At 40.7% G+C, this 26,026-nt stretch overlaps 1 long non-coding RNA gene across 2 annotated transcripts in view; it reads left to right on the top strand.

The window, feature by feature from the left end:
• Positions 1–26,026, top strand: part of LOC130683016 (uncharacterized) — a 473,713-nt gene that overhangs the window by 259,692 nt on the left and 187,995 nt on the right. For both annotated transcript variants that reach the window (XR_008996565.1, XR_008996566.1), the window contains exon 3: positions 3,924–4,202. This is a non-coding gene — a long non-coding RNA (uncharacterized LOC130683016). The remainder of the gene's footprint in view (positions 1–3,923; positions 4,203–26,026) is intronic.

Genomic DNA, 26,026 nt, shown 5'->3' with positions numbered 1-26,026 from the left:
GTAGGTTTGTTTGTACAGATCCATTTTGGTGATAAGATTGCTCTCTTCCTGGTGCGGGGGGTCACCGTTCTCATGGGAAATTGTGTAACCTGTTTTTAGGTGGAAGGGGGACGTCTGAGAGCCCCTTCTGTATCTGCTGTTTCTCAAGTGCCTTCAGCTCAAAATAATCAATATGCCAAAGTAGCATATTTTGGGGTGGCATGTTCTGAACCCCTTTGGTTAAATCTTGATTTTTCTATTTTCTATCTCTATAACTTTGGGCAAATTACTTAACCCCTGTGAACTTCAGTTTTCTCACTTGTAACATAGGGATAATATCTCATTTCTTTAATAGTATAAATGATAAAATATGTGCATATTGTTGAACACAAAACCCAGCATGGAGCAGGCCCCCAGGAAATGATAAACTAAAAATATGTCAGCAAAGCAAGAGATGGAAGTACAAGTTTCTCCTCAGTCTGGCTGTTTACTTAGGGCAAGGCCCTCCCTCTTGGGTTTATGCCAATCCGGAGACCACATTTAATCACCGTATTCAATCCTTTATGAAATTGACTTTAAGAGAACTGGGCTTGGGGAATATGCCCCTGAATTTAGGGCCCCTTTGTTACTCTAAGGAGGGTTCTCCAGACCCCATGGGAACTGGAGGTCAAGGCCCCTCTGTCCTGACTGTGTTGGTGTCCACTGGGATCTGCATTCTTCAGTCGCTCCTCCTTACTCCTCAGCTCAGGCATAAGGCCTTTTGGTTGGTACACAGTCCTCTCTAAACCCTGGAGTATACATCCACCAAACAGGACTAAGAATGCCCCCATCTGAAAGGCAGCTGTGGTCTCCTGAGGGGCTCAACGAGGCATCACACAGCCTCTTAAAAATATCTGTGATGTACCAGTTCAGTCTAAATGTTGGGGATATGGCAATAAATCAAAGAGACTAAATGCCTGTCCTGCAGGGCTTACATTCCAGCAGGGAGGCAGACAATAAACAAGAATATGTAATTATAGTATATAATATGATATAAAAAGTGGAATGGTATTATATAATATAAATAAGTGCTAAGAAGAAAAATAAGCAGCAGAGGTGATCAGGGAAGGCCTCTCCAAGGAAGGGATGTTTGTGTGGAATCTTGGGTAAAGTGAAAAAATGAAGCATGTGAATACCTGGGGTAAAAATGACCCAGGCAAGGGAAATGACAAGCACAAGCTTCTAGAGGCAGGGCGGTGATCGGTGGGGTGGAGCACCACAGTGGCTGGAGTAAAGTGAGGAGATGGAAGGAAGTGAAGCTGAGAGGCGGTGGAAGCCAGATCTGCTCAGCTGGGGCCGTGTAGGCCATAGTAAATAAAGACTTTGGCCTATATTCTTAATGAGACAGGAAACCATCAGAGGTCTTCGCGGTAGTATCTTTAATGGGTCGCTCTGATTGTTATAGGGAGAGGTGAGGAAGACAGGTGAAGACTCTGGCAGTATTCCAGACAAGGGATGTTTGTGGGTTGAGTAGGGTGGACCTGGTGGAGAAGGAGAGAGATGGTGTCTGCATGATGTATTTTAAAAGTGGAAGTGACAGTTCTGGGGCATGGATTGGATATTGATGGGGAGATGGAATAGTAGAATCCAAGGTGACCCCACTCTTTTGATTTGAGCAACTGGGCGAGTGGAGTTGCTATTTACTGAAATGAGAGGAACTCTGGGGCAGGAACAGACTGGAGAGGTTAGACGTCAGGGGTCAAGCTGAGGATGGCTGTCAGACATATGCTTGCATTGCCGTGAGGCCTTTTGCGTGTAACAGTGCTGGGAAGACTAATTGAAGGCCTTGCTCTCCCAAGTTGGGATGCAACAAACATTCCCAGGTCTGATCACAGACCTGAAGCCTTGGGGAGCACCCACAGGAGGCACTCTGAATGTGGATTCTCAGAAAAAAATACACAGTGTGACTGAGGCAGGGGCAACTAAGAGTTAGATGGAATTAGTGATGAATGATATTTGAGCATAGAGAGATGTTCAACAACACTGTATTTGGATTTGAATTTTTGTGTAAATAGAAAAGGAAAACTTGGATCCATACACTGTTCTACAATTTAATAAGAACTTCCAAATCCATCATCATACTTATCCTCTTAGAGGTAGGAATTACTATCTTCATTTTGGAGATGAGGAAATGGCAGTTCAGAGTTCAATGACTTAACCAAGTTCATACAATTAACAGGGGAGGGAATCCTCCCATCTAGCTTTTCTGACCCTAAAATCATTTCCATTTTATTAAGCTGTTTCCATTTCATCATGGCTATTTTGGAGTAGTCACATATTAATTCTTCCAATATTAAAAAATTCACATCAGCAGTTCCTAGGATGGATGTAAAATGGCCTCTTTGAACCTTATTGACTGTAAATGACCCTTGTCATCTAGCCCCCCACACACACACCCCTCCCCCTCCCTTGCCAAAGGTGTTTTCCACCAATCTCTGCTTCTCTGGCAGCTTTCCCTCCTTGACAACCAAATGGCTAATGAGCCTCACCCCCAGCTCCTGTCCCTCTTAACAAATTCCTGTTTATCAATGGTTCATTTGCATTGAAAGAGGTTTTCATGCCAAGCAATATTTTGGGGAACATTTTACAACTCTTGTTGCTTAAGTTCTAGAGAAGCTGCTTTGAAAAGGCCCAAACCGTTTCCACCACTGGATCACTTCAGAATACAATTAGAAGAGAAAAGCTTTTCAATGAGCATTTCAGTAATTCCTGCAAAGTATCACTTAGTCCTGATTGAGACCACAGCTGTGTCTACATGGTGCTAAACTGGATGAAAATGAAAATGGAAGGCATTGGGATGTTCCTATTGGGTCAAAAGCCAGCTTTGATGTCCTCAGACGCTCAGGCCCTGGGGTTATCCAAGCTCACTGTGGATCTCATCTCAGTACGCCAGGGTACGAGGGGTAGGCAGAATGCTGGACTTGAAGAAAAAGGGTAGGGTGCCAGTCTTGACTGGCTTTTCCTGGTATGTGACCTCATCGTCAGCTTTCTCATCTATGAAACGGGCATCCTTATGCCTTCACAGCTTCCTAAGACATTTATAAAGAATAAATAAAGCCTTACTATGCTGATGGACAGTGACTGCAATGGGGTGTGGATGGGGGACTCAATAATATGGGTGAGTGTAGTAACCATGATGTTGCTCATGTGAAACCTTCATAACATTGTGTATCAATGATACCTTAATAAAAAAAGAATAAATAAATCAAATTTTGAACTAGGCAGACGTCATGTTGTATTTATTTTTGCATCTCCAGGGCCAAACACAAGCATGTCCTAGGGCCTGGATACATCTTTGCAGCATAATTTATGAATGAGTATAGTATAGGCAATTCTATAGTTCTGGCCCCTATTGTTTACATAGCTCTTCACATTTGCCGGTTCTGTCTGGTGCTTAAGCAAATTTACCATTCCTAGAATATGAAGACAAGCAACCCAGAAAAAACATTTACCAAAAGCATAAAATGTCCTCTGCTAGGTGTAAATAATTTTTTTTTCCAGTTAGTCTAAGTGGTGAATAACCCCAGCTTTTGTTCTATTTGAAGCACCTGTTTGTAATCCATGTCATAAATATTTTCATGACTACTGCTTAGTAGTCAATGAGTTTCTTTGTTGGTACAGAATTTAAGATATTTTCTTAATAAGGACAACCAGTGTTAAAGCAATGAATTTCTATAGCTACGCAGTTCAGAGAGTTACCTAGGAGATGAAAAGCTAATCTGTCTGGAATTTCTGCCCTTGAGACCAAAGATACTATAAATTTGCTCGGGAGGAAAATAATCATGGTAAGCATCTTAATTTCTTCCATCTCGTTTCCAAGCAGATGTCGCTGTGTTTTAGCCTGGAATTCATCATCTCTCTGATACATCAACATTGACATATTACATCTTCATCTCTTATTATAGAAAATGGAAATGAAACCAGAATGTGAGCTTGTTGAATGAATTGGACTCCCCAGAGATCTGGGGGAGAAGAAAACCTCCCACTCGCCTTTGACTTCTGGATTTCTTGTTTCCCTTGTATTTGGATTGCACTTTGAGAAGTCCATCTGGAAGTTCACTTTTTATTTGTTGCAACTGCAAGTAGAGTTTATCATCAAAAGACAAACCCCTGAAGGAAGAAAAACAGCGGGGGCAGTGAGGAAGTTGCAGAATCACCTCAAAAATCCAGTGATGGTGTTTAAGGTAAACTCCAGAGATTAAACTCCATTTGTTTCTGGGCTTGACTTTACCAGTCTGCTGGTTTGGGTGACTGCGTGGATATGTTTAGCGGCTTGCTTCTATCTGTTGAGCTCTCCGTTCAGAGGATGAGTTTGGGCAGTTGTCAATGCCTGCAAATGCCATCTGGCCTGTAATACCTCCGTGGCACTGAGTTATCAAACTCGCAGTGCACCGTCTGCTGCAACTGCAGTCACCACACAGTGGGCACCACTGCACTTCTTTCCATTTCCTGGCCTCAGGAAAACATTCTTAGGATTTCAGGATCCTATGATATGTTGAGTGAATGGTGTTCTTCTTGAATTCCTTACGAAGTCACTCTGGTCCTTAGAGATTAGAAGTTTAAAGTTTGAAGGCCATACCTCATCGAGCTGTCTTCACTTGGACTCCCCAGCCGTTTCTATTGCTGTCAGACTTAATCCTCTTCAGACTATCTAGCCGACCATCAGTCAAGGTGGTCTTTTTTCCTTCCACATGCTGCAGAGATTAAGGCTGCCTGATTTGCTCATATATTCCATGGCACCCTGACCACAGACTCAGCTGCTAAGGTTGATGTAAATAATGTTTACAACTTGGCCCAAACTTGTTGGCTGTTTGCAGGAGGAATCCACCTTATCCTAGAATCACAATGGCTAATGCCATCTTGGCCATAAGAGGATGGCTGGATAGAGTATTAGCACCTTAGAATCTTTTTATAAATTTAAGAAGCAGAGAAGATAAAGAGCAGTTTGCTTCAGTATGTCTGGACAAAACTGGCAGCATTAGGCAAAAGGCCCATGAAAATAGCATTGGATTTAGTGCTGGAACCCCAGTTAGAGGTGGTACATATCACTGGGTGACTGGGATAAAGGGAAGGAGAATGGCTGAGTGCTATAGAAGTGAAGTGAGAGCTACTGCCTTGTTACCCACATCACTCTGTAGGTTTTCTGTTGACCAGTTATTACAAATTTCATGACAACTTCTAAAATGCACCAGGAAGTTTCATGTCTTCCTCTCTGACCATTGGTTTTCTTATTGTAAAATGAGGTGATTTTTAGCTCACAGGTTCAGGGAGCTAATGGGTGTATGGTTGTAGGAATACACAGGACAGTGGTCCTCCCTCTCTCTCTCGGCACCAACCTGAGACCTGGTAGAGTAGCTGTACATTATGTATTTTTGAATCAGAGCCTCCTACAAACACTTCCTGGAAGCTTTGTACTGATAGTCAGTGACCGTGGCGCCCCACTGCTGAGGGCCCCTGAGAACCTGGCAGACACTGACGCAGGGAGGCCTTCTGCCCGTCTCCATGCCCTGAGGCGCATAGTCCCTCTGCCTCCAGTCCTGTCCCGGCTCGGCTCCTTCTGTGCACTCCAGGAGGAGCATGTGAGACAGAGCATAGTCAGAGGAGAGAGACCAAGGTCTGGAAGGGATTGGAAACAGAGAAAATGAGGGGTGTTCAAGGAACCTGGGATATTGAATCTGGACTACAGAAGACATGGGGTTCCATGACACAGCAGTCTTAAATTATCTAAAGGAACTGGTGGTTTTTAACATTTTCAGTAGTAACTTATACTAAGAAATACATTCACTATCACAATCTAGTACACATTTACATAAATCTATAAACAATTGAAACAAAACTTTGAAAAACAAAACCTGTCTCTCTCATATGTTATGACCTCTGATACTTTTTATTATATTCTGATCTCATTAAATAAATATATATATTTATAGGGACAAATATATATGATAATAACAAATAAATAATATGTATAAGTAAATCATGCTGAATATAATTCCAAAATTGATTTGATAACCCATTAATGAAAAATATTGAGGTAGGAGACATATATGACCCCAGAGGGTGGAATTAGGACTTTGAAGTAAAAATAAGAGCATATTTCAGCTCAAAACAAGGAAGAAATTACTAATTAGACCTATTCAAATATAAGCTGGGGCTCTCAAGGTAGTGAGACACTTGCTCTTGGATATTTTCAATATTAGACCTAATTTATAATTGGTGTCTGTGGATTAGGGGACCTCCCAGTTCAAATATTCCAAGAGTCTGCAATTCACACTGAGCTAAAAAAGAAAATCTAGAACATAAAGGGAAGATTTTGGTTTTAAAAAAAACTAAAAGAGGCAAGAAGGATAGGTGGGAGAGTTGGAGAGATTCTTTCCTTAGCTTCTGTCCATTTAAACAGAAAACATTCTGTTACATTTCTGTTCCCTATTGAGTGATCTCCCTGCCTTAGAAAAAACTTTGTTGTTGTTGAAAGTAGCAAATTTTAAAGCTGTTGCTGCTCAGCTGCTGGCATATTCCCTTTTCAAATGTTATGGTCACTTTAAGCCTTCATCACAGTTCAGGTAATTGCCTTTTGAATGATCCCACAGTCTGTGTGTCTCTGTACTCTGGGCTTAGCAAGGTCAGATGTAGAGTCAGTACAAACAATTGCCTTTTGCACTAATGAATGAATGCATGCAGGTATGCATAAATGAATGAATGAAGACTCTAATAACCTCTTTAAGAAGAAGCATATTTGAATCACTGGTGTGTATGCTGATGGGAAGGCAGTGTGTATAGGAACCAGTGAGAATGGTAATGGCTGTTGAGATGTTGACCAGCCAATGATCCCTAGACATTCTGGACATTTTTAGAGACTCCTTTACGAATCTCATGAAAGTAATGGCTTCTAACCTAAGAAAAACATACACATATTTATACAAAATTATGCATATAATTTCAGGGGTGCAGTTACCCACCCTTTAAGATTAGGCTTAACAGTTTAGTCTGACTCCAATGGAAATTTTTTATATTTGCTTAAGCAAGTAGGATTTTGGAGAGAGTGGAAAGATGCTAACATTCATGCATCCTTACTGTGAACCACATACAGTCTCCATCTTATTTACACTAGTTTATTTACTTTTCATAATAATCATGTGGTAGGTACTGTTATTATCTGCAGTTATCTCACCATGTGAGGACATTTATAAGCGAAGGAGGTGGTTTATTTCCCAACAAAAGATAACTAATATAGGTCCTTATTTTCAAAATGTTGGGAACCAGCAGTCAAGCAGTTTTTGGTTCAAGCATACTTTCACACATATCCTGTCTCTTCTGTGAGACAAGTTTTAATTCCATTTCATTACTGAGGGATTCGAGCAGTATGCAATGGTGGAGAAAATATGATATTTGGAACCAGAAGGTGCCACTTCTTAACGTGTAACCTTGCAAATCACTTAGTTTCTCTGGGCTTTTCTTTCTTCATCAACAAAATGCAGATGACCACAATACCTACCTTGTGTTAATGTTTATTGGAAGGATTAGATTGTGAGTACAGTTGGTTGACCCTAAAATGCTAAAACCAGGGCTTACATAACTTTGGGCAAATCACCTTTACTTTGTGAGCTTCAGTTTTCCCGTAAGTAAAATGGATAGATTGGACCAGGCAATGCACACAGGGTTTTTAAAAGCTCAGAACAGCCACTAATCAGAACCTAAGGAAAGGACTCTTGTCTAGGTGACTAAGTTCCCATAAAGGCAAGGTGAGGTGTGTACCTGGCATCCGTGGAGTTTCACGGCCTGGCCAGGCTGGGAACTGGTGCTGCTGGTGGCTTTCTGATGCACTCAGTGCAGGCGGCAGCCCTGTGCCGTGCAGAGGCTGTTGATGCCACTGCTGAGGGGGCTGGGCCCTGCTCCTGTGCTCAAGCTGCCAGCTCCCACAAGCCCCTGTGGAAACATCCTATCATTTGTCACTTCAAACCACAACACTTTGGATTTGTGCTGGTGCCAAGCGAATTTATAATGAATTCATTTTCCCATTCATGCAGGAAAGAAAGTAAGGCTTGGAGAAAAAAAAAATCTGAAAACATTGCCTTAGAGTTTCTGTAGAATATGATGAACACCACATTTTGAATTGGGTTGAGAAAGTCCTGACTCAAGTTCCAGTGTTTGAAATAGTACAAGCCTGCTAATAGCATGACTAACTAGTATTTGTAGAACAGTCTGTACAGCACATTTACATATGTCTTCTCATTTGAAGCTAGTGAGCCTCATTGTCAGCTGAGAAGCTAAAACCTCAAGAGGTTCAGGTAATTCATGGCAGAGCAGCTCTTAAACTCCGGTCATCATTTTCCAAATGGTGTGCTCTTTCAGCTGGACGCTTGGGCTCCTGTCGTAGCAAGGTTTCTTGTTTCCAACAGTAGTGATTTCGTTATTGTTGCTGGTCTTCTCCTCTAAGAGTATAGAACTCCTCAAAAGATGACTTAAAAGGAAAGGTGTGATTGTGGTCACATATCAGGAGAGAGAAGATTGATAAGCAGAGATGCCTGGGGATTGAGTGTCAGCAGAGGGCGGCAGGTGGGTTTGAGCTCCATCCATACAACAATGAACATCTCCTTGAGTGTGGGAAATCGGTGCTGGATCCGGCAAGTACATGGCTTTGTGGCTGGAGACTCGAAGGCCTCTTGGTAGGAGCCGGAGGAGCTGGATTTGCTCTTTCTCTGTTAGTGCTGGTATGACCATGGCAGCCCCTGGCCTTGAGTGGGGGCAGTCTGAAGCAGGCTGAGGAGAGAGGGGAGCTATGGGAATAGGTTCTGGCAGGAAGGAGTTGGCCCAGGGCTGGGGTCACCGATGGGGGAGGCAGCTGGCTGCAGCACCGCTGGGGGCTTTGGAGCCAGGCAGATCTGATCCCGTTTCTCCCTAGCTGTGTGGCCCTGGGAAAACTGGAAACTAGGGACCGTCCTATCGCCTGTTCTGTGTATCTATTTGTTGGGACCATCCCACGCAGTCTCATGCTGAATAAGGTTTTAGAGCAGGGGTTGGCAAACCATGGTCTGTGGACCAAATCCAGCCTCCTGCCTGTGTTTGTACGGCTCATGAGCGAAGAATGGTTTTACATTTTACATTTTTAATGGGTTGAGAAAATATCAAAAGAAGAACAATATTTTGTGATACATGGAAATTATATAAAATTAAATTATATATTTACATAGAATTATATAACATAAATAAGTATAGTATATATCAGCATATAACATGTTATGGTATATATTATATACTCATAAGTAACTTATATGTAAATATTATATGTTTGTATATAAATATAAAATTAAATTTCACTATCCATAAAAAAGGTTTTACTGGACCATCATCCATTTAGTCATTGTCCTGTTCTGCTTGCATGCTACAATAGCAGAGCTGAGGAGTTATGACACAGATTGTATGACCTATAAGCCTAAAATATTTACCATATGGCCCTTTGCAGGAAAAGTGGGCTGACCCTGCTTTAACAAGCCTCAAAGTGCTCATATAATATGGTGAGGTAAATAGGTAAGTGGCGTTACTCTTTTCTACAGGTGAGAAAAGAGAGGCTCTGAGAGGAAAAGTAGATCAGTTAATGCCACACAGTTAAAAAAATAAAAGAAACTGCCACAGAGTTAAAACAAACACCAGAGTTTGTACTGAAACCCAAACTTCTAACTCCAAATGACATTCTCTTAATCTTGGGTAATTACAAATCCCTACCCAAGTTTGTAAACTTTGGTTAAAAAGTCGACAAGTGTGTGACCAAGTGGTGTCAGAGAGATTAGCAAATGGATCATAAAGCCAGATTCAGGAAGAATAGGTTATAAATGCAGGAACCCAAACAGTGGGCAGCTGGCCACCGGAGCAGAAATTCTGGGCCTGTCAAAATATGCATGAGCCAGTGTGATTCCTAACAAACACAGGGAAATGTTCCAGCCTCACCAGTGATTAAAGGACAAACACATTTTTCAATGAGATGACATTATAGATTCTAAATTAGCAAAAATGTTAGATAATCACCTAATATAGGCAATGTGGTGTTGAAACTGGAAAACTTATATATTGCTCATAGCAATGTGAGTTTAAAATAGCCCCACCAACTTTAATTTGGCACTACGTGGTAAGAGCCTTTGCCATGCTCTTATTCTTTGATTCATTGATTCCATTTCTGAACTCTATCCTTGCAAATAATTCTGAACCCAGAGAAAAGGTGTTCATTGTGGTATTGTTTAGCATCAGTTTTGAAATAGCTAAGTGTCCTAAATTAGAGAGCTGGTTAATTAAATTGTAGTATATTGACCTGGTGGAACATTATGCAGCCACTAGACATTTAAAGACTAGACAACAAGATCGAAACAAATTTTTATAATGTGAAGCAAAAACCAAACCAAAACAAAACAATAAAAATTGTAATGTCTATACTAGAACAAGGAGAAATGAAAAGAGGTAATTTCTTAACAGGATAGCACTCTAAATCCGTTGTTACAGCATTGACTGGATTGGTAAAAAGACTGGAGATCTTGTCCCCCGGAGATTAGGTCTGACTGGCTCAGTTGCCATGCTGGCTTATACTATCCCGAGGTCACGTGCTACTCTTCGCCTCAGGCCAGCACAGGGTCCAGAGCTGGATCAACTAGGGTTAGACAGGTAAAGGAAGAAGGGGCCAGGAGGTTGGCAGATCTCTATCAGGAGATATTCATGGAGGTCTCTCAGCTAGCATGGTAGTTGTGTCACCTTGAAAAGAGTTTGGACTCAGAATGAAAACTCTGCAACTCAGAGCCTGATCATCAGTGCAGAGGGCTTGCTCAGGTTGAAGTAACACGGGCAGAGGGTATGGCCTAGCACCCAGCTACGGGGAAGGACTCTGTGGCCGACCCTCTGCAAAGCACCCAGAAGACAGTTGTGAATCAGACTCAGCTTGGTCTCTGAGGAGCCCCATCAGAGGACAATTCTAATGCACAAGATACTGCAGGGAAAAGGAATGTGGAACACACAGAAATTGCCAACAGGAGAGCCCTCAGTATGGTTTAGTCATCTCTGCTGTTTTGACACTCTTCAGTTGGCTTAATTGATCATCATTTCTTCACTGATTGAACAATGTTTATTCTACATTTATATCTAGCTTCTCATTATTTATGGATTTTAATAATGGCCTTGTAGAACTTTGTATATGGATATCCCTGTGCAGATATTCTGGATCTTTCCAGGCCTCCCCAAAGCTCCTCTCTTGTTCAGGTTCTTGCACTACTGCAGATGGCATTTTCCCCTCATGAGAATCCTGTCTGAACATAGGGTGACCCTCAGGGTCAAATTTTCCCTGACTTTGGTAGTTTATCTTTCTTCTTCCTGTATTGGTTGTTGCTACCACATTTCCCTTAAGCCCCACTCTGAACTCCCCCAATTAGGTGGTAGCAGGGTCTCTGCCCTCTAGGAGGTATCAGGGCAGAGAAGGAGGAAAGACATGTTAGCCAAGAATTCTGAACACCAGGGAAAGCAGAGAGTGTGAGACTTGGAAGATGGGTAGGATTTGGGCAAGAATATGAGGGCTTATTTGGGGAACAGTGAGTCATTCCATTTGGAATTAGTCCAACAGTTATGTTTGTATGGTTTCCATTTGCTGGAGATAGAGAGCGTGGTGTAAGGAATGGGATTTATCTTGGAAGATATCCTAGGACAAAAGTAAGTCATCTAGGGGGACTATGAAGGGTGTCCCCCTTGGACCTATGAAGTGCATGGTAGACCCAGGAAGCTATGAGGAAGTACTAACAATAACAGTAAAAACAGCAGCAAAACTAGGTGCTCCTTAAATGAGCTCCTGCATTTCTGTAATATTATCATCATCACCATAATGATGATCATCTATTGAGTGCCTTGGTGACATATAACTGTCTCCATTTTATAGATGATAAAACTGAGGCGCACAGAAGTGAAGAGACTTGTCCAGGATCACACAGCTAGTGAGGGTTGATGGCAGGACTCACCCCCAAGCCTGGGATCCCACAGAGCCTGCCATTTTAGCACCATTCTGCCACCTCCAGATGTGTGAAATCGCAAGGTGGTGAGGATGGCTTGGATCAACTGCCCACCAGGTGCTTTCCTCCAGGGGCTGAGGGGGAGTAAGACAGGCCATGGTGGCATTTAAGACATTTCCTTTGGGACAGACCCTAGCAAGTTAAGAGCATCATCTGCAGAGCATGAGGACATGGGGCCCTTCTGTGAGACTGAAACTGGGGGTCACTGGGACACGCCTCCCTGGAGCAGGTTATCAAGAGAAGAGCCGAGAACATGGGATCCCGTGGGTGGCAGAATAATGGAATGCTAACAGCTGACCAGATGAAAGCCAGGATGCTGCTGGAGAGTAACATCAATTTACTTCTGGACAGTTCTTTGTTTGGGGAGCTCCTTCCCTGTCATCATTTCTTGATCATCTTGCTCCAGCCCTGGTTAGTGGGAGTGATTATCTCCCTTTTACAAACCAGCAAATAGAGGCCCAGAAACGCTTTATGATTTTCCTTAGGTCACACAGCTTGTTAGCAGTGCCATTTGCATTCAGGTTCTCTAGAGCCATCCTTCCCACCCCATCCATCTTTCCATTATAATTCTGAAGGGACCTAGGGAATGATGGAAGAAATCAAGACAATGCTTGTCAAGAGGAGTTGGAGGAAGTGAAAAGAGTAAGATGAACAAGCAAACAAAATCATTAACGCTAAACAACAGACCCAGCAAGGAAACAGGAAGTGAGGAGGTGGGTGGAAGACACGTGGAGAAGTGAATAGAAGACACCTCTAGAGGACAGGGCAGCAAGTCCACTTCAGGTGGGACCCACTTTTCGGGGACTAAGGAAGGGTTCAACAGAGTAGGCTTGAGGGCAAAAGGAAAGTCTGCCTAGAGAACAGGGGCTCTTTTAATCACTTATGAGGAAAGCAGGAGTTCAGCACAAGTTTTGAAAGACAGAAATCATTACCAGGATATGGGTGAAGCTCAACTATGTAATAGAGATCATGGGATGTATTCTTAGCTAAAGCATGAGAGCATCAAATTGGATATGCTTTTATTATTACAATAATTAAGACTGACTTGTTTTTTAAGGGCACTATTGGGAATGAGGAAATTGAATTTGGGGGTAACTTGTGCCAGATGACCACCTTCAGAGTGCTGTGGGGAGCATTTACTCCCAGGCCCCCTCGAGTCCCATTCCACTCCTTGGTTGGACTGCTGAGGCTGCTGACCACTGCCAGGTCTGGCTCTTTCTGGACATCAACTCGGTGTTGGTCCCTGGGCTGTGATTTTGGTTGGATTCCTTAAGCTGTGATGAGTAATATTCATGAATCCTATTCTAAAGATGTTAATTATTCTTTAAGAATACTATTATTAGATATCACAAACCTTATTATAGAAGTAGCCAAGTAAAGTTGCAATCAGCCCCATTAAGCCCTATAACCTGGAAGAGATGTTTTAAAAGTAAATTTGCTTTTTATATTCCATGAGAAGTTTAGCAATCTCAGTATCAAGAAGCATTGCTTGATTCATCTTAAACTTTGTTTATAAGACATCCCAAAATAAGTTTGTTGCAACTAGTGAATATAATCATTTAAGGAACTCTAATTCATAAAATATTTGGAAAGAGGTTGGTAACTTGATAGGTATTTTTAAAAATTCAGCTTAACTAGTTTTTTACTGAGGACCCACTTTTACTCAATGGAAGTTCTGTGTACTGTGGACTTTACCAGACAAATGGATGATATTGTTCTTTATTTTTAGAGTCTCCTATCTGGGGTTGAGGTCCCTACAAACTGAATATCAAGAAAGCTGAGAAGGGGTAAGGTCAGATTATAGTGAGCATGTGGCAAGGTGCCCATGCCAGGAAGTAACACATCTGGGAATTTACAGGTCTGTGTGGGAGTTTTAGTCACTGGGCAAATCCAGCCTCAAAGCTTGGAGGACCAATGAAGTGACAAGGAGTAGGATGCAGGGCAGAAAAATGCCTCGTGTGGATGGGGAGCTTGGCAGGACGCTGCAGCCTCATGACCTCCTTCAAAGGACTCACACCCTCAGTAGTCTTGATTGTGATGGTCTAGACCCTAAGCCTAGTGGTTGCTGGTGGATGGTAGCTGGTATCTATCTGCATGTAGGAAACTTTGGAATGCAATTACATCATGTTTAGGGGCCTGGGGAAAGGGGCCTTAAAAATAAGTTTAATTACAGGCAGGCATTCAACATCTGCTCTGTATTAATCTCATGTATTAACCTTTGTGGTTGTATTTTATGGGAGTTACAATAATCCCAGGATTTGGTTAATCCAAAGAATACAAATTTAGGACAAAATATTTAGTTGATGTATGTTAGTGTGCCATGTTGCAGAGAGTGTGGAACACAATCTGGGTTCTAACCCCAGAATGAATGATTGCCAGCTGTGGACAGGCAGATCACCCAACTTCAGTGAGGTTCACATTTCTTACCCACATCCTGGGGAATGAGAGAATCACAGAGCTAATGAAAGTGATAATCAATGAGCTACATGTGTGAGGTAGCTCACAAAAAGGTCCTACTTGTGTCAGGTAGTGATATTGGTAATAAATGGCAGACCTGGGTTCAAATCCTGGCTATATATTTTACCAGGTCTGTAACCCTGGGCAAGTCAATTAGCCTCTCTGAGACTCAGTTTTCTAACTGCTAAGTGGGAATAATAACCTGACATCTAACTCCTAGGGTTTCTCCAAGGGTTAAATGAAATAATGCATGTGGCATGTTGGTGCATAATATGTGCTCAGTAAGCATGATTATGTTTATATATATATATAAACAATCCTTTATTGAGATATAACGGACATGCGGAAATCTATAACCATGAACCATCACCACCATTTGGGCCATAAACATATCCATCCCCTTGCAATGTTTCCTCCTACTCCCTTTGTTATTCTTCTTCTTCTTACTACTACTATTATTTTGTAGTAAGAACACTTAACATAAGACCTATCCTCTTAGCAAATTTTAAGTGTACAATAGAGTACTGTTAACTGTAGTCCTTATGCTGTATAGTGGATCTCCAGAAGTTATTTATCTTACATAACTGAAACTGCATCCTTTGACCTTCACATCCCCATTTCCTCCTCTCCCCAGCCTCTGGCAACCACCATTCTACTCTGCTTCTATGAATGATTACTTCAGATTGCATGCATAGGCTATCATACAGTATGTGTCTTTCTATGTCTGGCCTGTTCCGTTTAGCATAATGTCCTCCAGGTCTCTCCATGTTATTATAAATGAAAGGGTTTTCTTCTTTTTTTAGGGCTGAATAATATTCCATTTTATGTACATACCAAGTTTTTTTTTTACACCTTCATTCATCCATAGACTTTAGGTTATTTCCATATCTTGGACTACTATGAATAATGCTGCAACAAACATGGGAATGCAGGCATCTTTTTGAGATCCTGATTTCACTTCCTTTGGATAAATAGCTGACAGTAAGATCATTGGACCATATCATAGTTCTATTTTTAATATTTTAAGAAATGTCTATACAGTTTTCCATAACGACCATGCCAATTTACATTCACACCAACAGTGTGCCAGGGTTCCCTTTTCTCTGCATCCTTGTCAACTTCTGTTACCTTTTTGAAAAATAAGCATCCTCACAGGTATGAGGTGATATCTCATTGTGGCTTTGATTTCCAGTTCCCTAGTGATAGGGAGTGATGTTGACCCTCTTTTCATGTACTTGTTGGCCTTTTGTATGTCTTTTTTTGGAGAAATGTCTATTCAAGCTCATTTGCTCATTTACAAATCAGGTTATTTGGCTTTATTTTGCTATTGAGTTGTAGGAGTTCCTTATATATTTTGGATATTAACCAATTATCAGGTATATGGTTTGCAAATATTTTCTCTCATTACATAGGTTATCTTTTAATTTTGTTGATTGTTTCCTTTGTTCAGAAATTTTTTAGTTTGATTCAATTCCACCTGTTAATTTTTGTTTTTGTTGCCTGTGGTTTTGGTGTCGTATCCAAAAACCATTACCAAGACCAGTGTCAAGGGTTTCTTTCCCCCCATATTTTCTTCTAGGAGTTTTATGGCTTCTGGACTTATGTTTAAGTCTTTTATCCATTTTTAGTTGATTTTTGTATATGGTATAAGATATGGGTCCAATTTCATTTCTGCATGTGGATATCAATTTTTCCCAGCACCATTTTTTGAGAAGACTATCTGCTCCCAATTTTGTATTCTTGGTGCCCTTGTTGAAAATTAATTGACCATATATGTGTAGGTTATTTCTGGCTCTCTACTCTGCTCCATTGGTCTATGTGTCTGTTTTTATGCCAGTGCCATACTGTTTCGATTACTGCAGCTTTCTAATATAATTTAAAATCAGAAGATGCAGTGTCTCCAGCTTTATTTTTATTCAGGACTACTCTGGCTATTTGGGTTCTTTTGTGGTTCCATATGAATTTTTTAGGATTTTTTTTTATTTCTATGAAAATGACATTGGGATTTTGATAGGGGTTGCATTGAATCTATAATTTGCTCTGGATTATGGGCATTTTAACAATGTTAAGTCTTCCAATCCATGAACACATGATGTTTTTCCCTTTATTTGTGTCTTGTTCAATTTCTTTTTTTCATCTTTTACTGAGGTATCATTGACAAATATTGTACATATTTAAGGTTTATAATATGATGATTTAGTACACATTGTGAAATGATTACCACATCAAGCTACTTCACACATCCATCACTTCACTTAGTTACCTTCTTCCTTCTTTTCTAGTGAAAACACTTAAGATTTACCCTCTTAGCAAATTTCAAGTGTATGATAGAGTATTATTAAATATAATCACCATTCTGTACCTTACCTTAGATATCAGATCTTATTTATCTTATAACTGAAAGTTTATTTTCTCTGACCAACATCTCTCCATTTCCTCCATCCCTCAGCCCCTATAACTACTGTTCTACTCTCTGTTTCTGTGAGTTTGGCTTTTTTATATTCTACATATAAGTAAGATCATATAGTGTTTGTCTTTCTGTGTCTGGATTATTTCACTTAGTTGAGTGCCATCCAGATTCATCCATGCTGTCACAAATGGCAGTATTTCCTTCTTTTTTATGGCAGAATAATATTCCATTGTGTGTGTGTGTGTGTGTGTGTGTGTGCATGCACATGTGTGTATTTTATATATATACCACATTTCCTTTATATATTCATCTGTCAATGGATATTTTGGTTGTTTTCATATCTTGGTTGTTATGAATAATGCTGCAGTGAACTTAGGAGTACAGATATCTCAAGAAACTGATGTATATATATATCCAGCAGTGGGATTGCTGGATCTTTCATCATTGTTTTATACTTTTCAGTGTACAGATAGCTTTCTTTGTTAAGTTTATACCTAAGTATTTTATTTTTTTGATGCTAATGTATATGGGATTGTTTTCTTAGTTTTTTTGGATAGTTTTCTGTTAATGTATAGAAACACTGATTTTTGTGTGTTCATTTTGTATTCTGCAACTTTACTGAATTCAATTATTAATTCTAACTAAATTATCATTAGTTCTAGCAGTTTTTGGGTAAATGCTTTAGGGTTTCTATATATAGCATAATGTCATCTACAAACAGAGACAATTTTCTTCCTTTCTGATTTGGATGTCTTTTATTTCTTTATTTGCTTAATTACTCTGCATGATTTTTTTGATGTACTGTTGAATGGGTGTGCTAATATCTTATGATGATTTTTGCATCTGTGCTCCCCAGGGATAGTGCCCTTTAATTCTCTCTTCTTATAGCGTCTTTGTCTAGCTTTGGTATAACACTGGCCTAATAAAATGAGTCTGGATCCGCTTCAAAATTTTTAAGAGTTTGAGAAGGATTGCATTACTTCTTTAAATGTTTGGTAGAATTCACTAGTGAAGATGTCTGCTACTGGAATTTCCTGAGTTGGGTAGTTTTTTATTACTGCTTAGTCTCCTTACTTGTTATTACTCTTCAGATTTTCTATTTCTTCATGATTAAATCTCAGTAGATTTTATCATTCTAGGAATTTAGCCATTTCTTCTAGATTATCCAATTATTGGTACATAATTGTTCATAGTAGTGCTTATGATCCTTTGTATTTCTATGGAATCTGTTATAATGTTTCATCTTTCATTAATAATTTTATTTGAATCATCTCACTTTTTTTCTCAGTCTAACTAATGGTTTGTCAGTTTGGTTTATCTTTTCAAAATCCAGCTCTTAGTTTTGCTCGTGTGTTCTAGGGCTCTTAGTGGAGGCTTCAAGCTGATTGGTAGGATCTGTGGGTGGTTGTTGAGATCTGCAAGCTGGTTGCTGAGATCCCCCACTCCTTTTCTCTGCCCCTAGCTGTTCCCAGCTGTGCCCTTCCCTTCAGTGTTCTTGGTGGGGTGGGGCAGAAGTGGGTCTTGGGTGTGTCCTACAAGCACGGGGAAGCTGGCTACCCACTTTGCTCTCACTTTCCCTTGTGGGAAAGAAATCACCAGCCTAGGGGATCACTCTTGGCCCTGACTATGCCACCTTCTGGGAGGGCGGACAATAAAGTGAAACTGCTCTTCTCACACTTCTTTGGTGCATCTATTCTTGGATGTTTGCTCTACCTGAGTGCTGGAGCCTCTTAGCTGTACTCCTGGCCTCCAATAAAGGTATTCTATCCATGAGTATTTATTAAAATTAGTGTTTCTCTGGGAATTAAGAGAGTTAGAAGTTCATATTCTGCCATCTTGCTGACATACTGTGGCTGTATTTTCAAGAAAATAAAAATAAAATAGAGATGGCCCAAGGCCAGGCTAAGTTATGGGATCTTCCAGAAGGATCTAAACCACATTCAGCTTGGTAGGAAAGGCCAAGGGGGCTAGAGCAGTCCAGAGAGGTGAGGGGAAGATGTTTGGTAGAGTAAGCAGTCCAGCTGCCAAGTGGACTCATGGCCTGATTCATAAATTACCTCAAGTCACAGTAGGCTTGTCTTGGACAGGGGATGGGAAAGTGTTCAGGAGCTCAAGAAGGCATAATTAGGACAACTGATGGGGAACTGCAGAGGATAGAGACCTGCATAGTAGGAGGAGACCCTTTCCGTCAGGGTTTTCCAAATACTAGAGGGCTTCTCAGAGAAGCCAAGTCAGCCCCAGGGGTGATGGTGTGCAGATACAGCACAAGGCCTGCCTCTGGGAGCTCTTCAGTGCACAAAGGCAGTGACAGGCCTAATCCCCTGAAATGGCCCCTGTGAGCTAAATCAGCTAATCCCCTCTTGCAAATTTACAGTCCTTTTTTCTTTTTTCAGGTAGGTTCATAAATTCATAAACTTTTATCCTTTCTATGGCAGCAAATGATATTAGAAAGCTAATTAGCTACAGAGCTAATTTTCATGTCAGAGTGAAATTATAGGTTTCATGGTATAGAACAAAATTATCTCTCTGTCCCTCCTCATCCTCCTCTCCCCCACCCACTCTACTTCCTTCTTCTAGCATTTGTATACACTCCCCTTTTCTGTCTGGTCACAAAGGTCAGCAGAGAGGGTTGGCCACTCAGGAGTCCCTTTCTCTTCTACATCAGGCATATTTGCATTTGCAAACAGGTTTAATTGAGTAGAGATTTCATTGCTCTTTTTCCTGCTCCTGTTTTTAAATGCAAATGTTAATGTTTGGTTAGCATGGGTTCAGAATTAAGCCCCTGCTACCCGTGGCTGCCTCCTGCCTTGGAGTTCTAAATAAGCACTGGTGGAGTATCGTGGCCCGCTGAGAGCTTGTGAGTCCTGGGAGGCTGGAGTCCAGCTAATTGCCAGCCATGCTGGGAGGGCTGGGCAGAGTCTTGTCTCACTTACCAAGCGCCCAAGGAGTCCTACTTCCTACCAGTGATGAAGGAGAGAAAATTAGTATGCTGGAACAGAAAGGGAGGTGGAGGGAAAGGCTGCTCTTTGGAATTAGGGTCTGGACTTTCTTTTTGGCATCAAAATTTTGTGGAATCAGATGGCTCTCAGAGGTCATGATACTTAAGTCCCCAAAGCTGCAATCTCTTAGTCCACGCTCCTAATGGTTTGTTACCAGACCTCTGCTTGAACGCACCCACTGGTGAGGGCTCCTTCTCTCATAAAGCAGCCTCTTCCACTGATGGGCAGCTCCGTTTGTTAGAAAAGGTGTACATAACATTGAGCCAAAATGAATTTATCTTCAACCATTGGTTTCAGATTTCATATAGAATAGGGTTGATCTTCTTTCCAAATGACAAACTTTCAAATATTTGGAGGCAGCTCTTATAGAGCCTCAAATGCCTTTTCCACAACAAGCTAAAGATTCCCAGTATCTTCAGATCTGTTGCATATCCAGCTCTTTATCCGCTTTGTTCCTCTTCCCATTGCGGACTGAGATTATCTGTCTTCTATAAGGGGACTTGTAAGTGGAAGTGTGGTAATCCAGCTCTGGGAATTAGGGCATAGGGAAGAATGGGGCTGCCTCCCTCCTTCCCATTCATTTGAGTTCTTCTTATTTACCAAGGCTGCCCAAGGCACTGTAGACTTGCTAAGCAGCCATGTCATACTGTCCATCCTTGCTGAGCCTACAGCCAATTCCAGTCCAAGCTCTTTCTCAAAAAGATGTCTTCTAGAGTAAACAATGTTTAATTCAACTTTTAGCTAGGAACCACTGAGCAACTAATTTAGTGACAAAAAAATATATTCTTCTAACATCTCACACTGAGTTCTAATCCAGTAAGATAATCTTCTAATTTTGATGGAGGAAAGAAGCCAAATCTAAAATCTGAGGATAATTCTAAGAAGTTATCAGTCTGAAAGGAACCAACCAGAGAAGGAGCATCTGGAAGTGAGCTACTGGGCTGAAATGTGTAGGGAAGAGCTTGCAGGGACTGTTGGTAGAAGGCCCGTGGCTGCTAAAGGTTGAGTTGGCAGACTGCGGTTGGGGAGAAGTAAAGGAAATGTGACAGCACAGCAGGGAAACCATAGCCTATAGCAACACTTCTTATTTCCCTCTAGGTTCAGTGCCACTCTACCTCCATCACCATAGTAACCCACATCCCATGAGAAGCGGTATTTGTAGGAGAGACAGGAGGAGCAACATGTCACTGTGACCTTTGCCCCCAATTCAAAGGTGTTTGTCTTCCAAGGTCCCACCCAATATTTTCTTCTTTGGTAATCTGGGCATACTGCATTATATAAGAGCCCCAGAAAAGCCCCATGTGGATCTGACCCTCCTGACATCTTGGCACCAAGGATATTTCTCTTAGACTCATATATTGGCTCCCCCATGTCTAGAGTCAAGAGATAAGATGAACATGCACATAATATAAATCCTACATATCAAAGAGTGGAAAGGTGAAGGGTCCAGGCTGTATTTATATGACCAGGCCCTATCCACACACATGAGAAGTCTGCAGAAATATTCTGAGGTTCCCTAAAGTGGCCTTATCCATAGATAAGGAAATGGAGAATGCCGATGTGCTAGTAACATCATAAACAAAGGAGCTAAACACTGGGCCTTTACACAGGATGCCCGGAAGGATCTGTACCAATTCCATTTGCATACCCCTATTTATTGTCACTATCTAGGCATTCCTACTGCTGAAATGATTCCCCTCAGGGCCCTCACAAATAATAGATCTTATTTTTGTCACCGCTGCTGGACCCTCATTGTAGACACCAGCTGTGGCCCTGACCCTGGTATTCTTGAATGACTCCATTTACAGTTATGAAATCTGAACTTCTGGAAACTGCTCTTTGATGTAGGCAAGAGCATCTTGTACTAGGGTGAGTTTTGTGAATAGCAATGCTGTGGAAAGGCCAGACACTGATGGAAAGGAAACAGAAAAATAATGATGCCTGTAAGTGGAGAAGAAAAAGATAATAGTCACAGAAGCACAAAGTTGCCTTTTTTGAGTTTTAACCTGCCTGCAAGCTGTGTTTGGGTAAACTGCTTTCCTGAATCCTTACAACAGCCTGTGAAGTACAACAACCATTTTGCAGTTGAAAAAATACACTATTTTTAGAAGACATGAGACGACTCATTCAATTAGTGCTGGATGATACTGGACTTGCACCCAGGACTCCTCTCCATCAGTCCCACACTTTTTCTACCTTTCCTCAAGCTGAAGGCCTACAAGGGTGACTTGGTTCAAGGATACATGGTTGAGAGCTGAAAGCCCTGGATTAGCTGGGAAAGGAGCTTTGGCTCAAATCCTAGAGTAAAGCTGCCCCCAAGGTTTGGATCATGGGTGATCTTATTGATTCAACCAGAATTTCCTGAGTGATTTGTGAGTGAGTACAAGTCACGGAAGAAATGGAGATGAATCAGACGTGGATGGCCTGTGCCTTCAGGAAAGCCACCATTTGCGGAAACAAAATTCACATGAAAAAATTTATCACAACCCAAGTATATATGGGAAGTGTAAAATAAGTGGTACATGTATGTAGACCATGAACTAGGAATTCTGAGGCAGGTGAGGCCAGAGAGGAAGATCAGGAATGCTTCGTGGAGGAGGTAGAGCCATTGGGTTTGGAGGCTGGGGAGAGAATCCAAGGGACAGAAGAAATGGTGAGTAAAAATGCTGAGCTAGGGATGCTCATGTTGTGTTTATGCTGAGGAAGGAGTCTAACCTCCCAGAGCACAGCATACAAGGGAAAGATGAAAAGGCAAGCTTCCAGTTTCCTTTGAATTTGTTTGATTTTAAAGTCTTTTAAAAAATAACTTATCTCTCTGTGCCTTCTTTATGCCTATATAACAAGGGGTAAAGTGCTAAGTGGAAAGAAGAATGTACTCATATATTTTTAATCACCACAAAATGCCTCTATAATCAGGTCAAAAAAAATGCCTTTTGTAGCCTCACCTTCATTTTGATGGGCTCTGCCAGAGGCCTCTTCCTAGAAAAGCTGCAGACAAATGGCCTTGTCTCGGGACGTTGTGATGCAGAGGCATCTGTGAAGGGATACTAGGACTGATTTCAGCATTTATATCCATTGTGTGGGCCAAGGCACCAAATGCAGCCACGCACACAGTGGGGTGCATCATTTCTGGGCTGACAGTTCATCATGACTGAAAATTAGAACATGTGAAATTTAAAAATACCAATCAAAGGCATTCCTTACAGAATAAAACCAAGCCTGATGTATCTAGAGCTGCCACAAGCTAATCAGTTTAAACTAATAAATGAGTTCAGTAAAGTTGCAGGATACAAAATCAGCATACAAAAATCAATTTCATTTCTATATACTAACGACAAATTATTCAAAAAGGAAATTAAGAAAATAATCCTGTTTACTATAGCAGCAAAAAGAATAAAATGCTTAGGAATAAACTTAAGGAAGTGAAAGACTTGTACACTGAAAACTATAAAACACTGAAAAAAAAAAATTAAAGACACAGATAAAAAAATGGAAAGACATCCCATATTCACAATTTGCAAGACTTAATACTGTTAAAGTATCCACACTACCCAAAGTGACCTATGCAAACCCTACCAAAATTCAATGTACTCCCTATCAAAATTCCTATGGTGTTTTTTATTTCAGAAATAGAAAAAAAACTCCTAAAATTCATATGGAACCACAAAAGACTCCAAATAGCCAAAGCAATTCTAAGAAAGAAGAATAAGTCTGAAGGCACCATTTCCTCTTTTCAAAATGTAATACAGAACTACACTACTTAAAACAGTAAGGTACAGGCATAAAAACAGACATAAAGACCAGTGGAACAGAATAGAGAGCCCAGAAATGAACCCACCTACACAGTGAATTGATTTTTGACAAAGGTGCCAAGAATACATAATAGGGAAAGGATAGGCTCTTTAATAAATGGTGCTGGGGAAACTGGATATCCACATGCAAAAGAATGAAATTAGACCCTTATCTTACACCATATGTAAAAATCAACTCAAAATGGATTAACTTAAGACATGAATCTATAAAATTCCTAGAATAAAACATAGGGGAAAATCTTCATGATATTGGTCTAAAGAATGATTACTTGGGTATAACAGCAAAAGCAAAAGCAAAAAAAATCAAAAATAAATAGGTGGGACCACATTAAATCAAAAAGCTTCTACAAAGACAGGAAACAACCAAAAGAGTGGAAAAGGTAGCCTATGGATTGAGAGAAAATGTTTTCAAACCATATATCTGATAAGGAATTAATATCCAATATTTATAAGCAACTCCTACAACTTGATAGCAAAAAAAACCCAAACAATCCACTTTAAGAAAGGGCAGAGGGCTTGAATAGACGTTCCTCCAAAGAAGGCATACAGATGGCCAAAAGGCATATGGAAAGATGTTCAGTATCACTAAGCAGGGAAATGTCAGTCAAAACTACAGTGAGATATCACCTCACACCTGTTAGAATGGGCTATGATCAAAAAGACAAAGGGTAACAGTGCTCGTGAGGATGGGGAGAAATTGGAACCCTAGGACACTGTTGGTGAGAATGTAAACGGTGCAGCTGCTAGGGAAAGGAATATGGAGTTTCCTCACATAGACTAAAAATAGAACTTCCATATGATCCAGCAATCTTCTGGGTATATATCCAAAAGACTTGAAATCAGGGTCTCAAAGAAGTATTAGCACATCCATGCTCATTGCAGCATTATGCACAATAACCAAGATATGGAAACAGCTTCAATGTCCATCATGAATGGATAAAGAAAATGTGGTGCATACCTACAATGAGATACTATTCAGCTGCCTTAAAAAAGAAGAGAATCCTGCCATTTCCCACAAGGTGGATGGACCTGGAGGACCTCATGCTAAATTAAATCAGGCGGTCACAGAAAGACAGATACTCCAGGACTCCACTGACATGAGGTCCCTAAAAGAGTCAAACTCACAGAAACAAAAAGTAGAACTGTGGCTGCCATTGGCTGAGGGCAGGGGGAAAAGAAGACTTGCTGTTCAACAGGAATAAAGTTTCAGTTATACAGGAGGAATAAATTCTAGATCTCTGCTGTACAACATGTGCCTGTGGTCAACAATACTGTATTCACTTAAAAATTTGTTAAGAGGATAGAACACACGTTACATGTTCTGACCACAGTAATTTAAAAAGACCATATACATGGAAGCCCCTTCTTCTCTCTGGACCTCAGTTTTGCCATCCATAAAATGACCAGATTGGATTTGATGATTGTTAATGCTAAATGTTAATCTAAAAAAAATTCATTCCAAGTTGGCTCTTTGGTGTTTTGAAAGAAAATTGGCTCAAAAACAATACAACGGTCAATTGTTAAGTGAAACTTTTAAAGATCTTAATATGAAACACATGGAGCAAAATTTCCCCCTTTGTTTTAAATGTTATTCCCCATATCTAATTAAAATAATACTGCTAGAAGCAGAAAAAAAAACACCTATAATCTCATTGCCCATAAGTAACCTCTGTTAACATTTGACATGTTTCCAGGACTCTGTTTATGTTGGTTTTTTCATTTGTTTGTTTGGGATTTTTCACAATTAAGCCCACACTCTTTATACCATTTGGGGTCCTAACTTCAGTTAACGTTTTTTGTCATTAGTCCAACCAACATTCATTGATAACCTATTATACATGAGGTGTTATGCTAGATATTAAGGAAACAAAGATGAGCAAGATACAGTTCCCAGCTCTAAAATATCTCATAGCCTAGATGGAAAAAGAGATAAGTAATCAAACAATTAAAATTGAATGTAGTGAGTGCTTTGGGAGGGAAGCACACCACCCTCTGGGAGCAGAAAGGCTTCTTGATGGTTATAAGGTCTTAAGTTAAAGCAAGTATGAGTTAGCACATGGCAGCTCAGCAAAATACTACATTTCATTCCAAGTGTGGGCAAGTAACTAAATTACAGCCAATAAGACAAGTTGGATGTCATACATTACTTCTTCCGGATTCTTTCCTTGTCCCTTTAGCTTGTCACTGTTGGCTAGAAAAGAAAGTGGTGGGAGCGGGAGCAACCCCCTCAGACAGAAGCTGCATAGTGAAGACAGTAGAGCAATAGGACAGCAGGAATCAAGGTTCCTATACCAG

Source organism: Manis pentadactyla, chromosome 3, assembly GCF_030020395.1.
Source record: "Manis pentadactyla isolate mManPen7 chromosome 3, mManPen7.hap1, whole genome shotgun sequence".
NCBI classification, from domain to species: domain Eukaryota; kingdom Metazoa; phylum Chordata; class Mammalia; order Pholidota; family Manidae; genus Manis; species Manis pentadactyla.
The sequence above is the reverse complement of the archived record's forward strand: the minus strand, read 5'-3'. Positions and strand labels throughout refer to the sequence as shown.